Source organism: Sapajus apella, unplaced genomic scaffold, assembly GCF_009761245.1.
Source record: "Sapajus apella isolate SASKATOON/1434 unplaced genomic scaffold, GSC_monkey_1.0 scaffold51, whole genome shotgun sequence".
Taxonomy (NCBI): Eukaryota; Metazoa; Chordata; class Mammalia; order Primates; family Cebidae; genus Sapajus; species Sapajus apella.
This window is the reverse complement of record NW_022436991.1, coordinates 8,694,128-8,694,886: the sequence shown is the minus strand read 5'-3', so window position 1 is coordinate 8,694,886 and position 759 is coordinate 8,694,128. Positions and strand designations below refer to the sequence as shown.

General features: G+C 43.2%; 1 protein-coding gene across 2 annotated transcripts in view; it reads right to left on the bottom strand.

The window, feature by feature from the left end:
* EEF2K (eukaryotic elongation factor 2 kinase) overlaps positions 1 to 759 on the bottom strand; it is an 80,320-nt gene that overhangs the window by 60,901 nt on the left and 18,660 nt on the right. The gene's annotated exons all lie outside the window — the stretch shown is intronic.

The following is a 759-nucleotide window of genomic DNA, read 5'->3' as shown; positions in this document are numbered from 1 at the left end:
GGCTTGAGCCTAGGAGTTGAAGGCTGCAGTGAGCCATGATTGTGCCACTGCACTCCAGCCAGGACAACAGAGTGAGAGAAAGAAAGAAAAGAAAGGAAGGAAAGAAAAGAAAGAGAAAGAGGGAGAAAAGGAGGGAGAGAAGAGAGGGAGGGAAGGAAGAAGGGAGGGAGGGAAGCAGGAAGGGAGGGAGGGAAGGAGGGAGGGAAGGAAGGAGAGGAAGGAAGGAACAGAAAGAGAGAGGAAGGAAGGAACAGAAAGAAAGAGAGAGAGAGGGAGGGAGGGAGGGAGGGAGGGAGGGAAAGTCAGTCCTTAGTTTGGGAATTTTCTATTGCCACAAATAAAAGTTTTTAAAAAGAAGTGAGATCTTTATAGTTTGCAATGTTCCCCAATAGTTACTATTTTATTCTGTTCTGTTCCATTTCTTTAAAAAACAAAACAAAACAAAAAAACAGCACCTCTGCACTACAGCCTGGGTGACAGAGCAAAACCATGTCTCTAAGGAAAACTAAAATAAGTAAGTAAATAAATAAAAACAAAACACTGGACAAAACTCAGCAAAAGGTTTTCACAACTCCATAGTGTGTCCCAGGCTACTATTCGAAAAACACCCTGTTCCAAGATAATGAAATTTATTTTAAATCAACAAAACCCTCCTTGCTTAACAAGTATATCCTCAGATCAGAGTTGGGAGCACTGGCCAAGGTTTGGAAACACGAAGAAGACTCCAACCAGAGACCCCAACCCTCCATCCCTGACAGC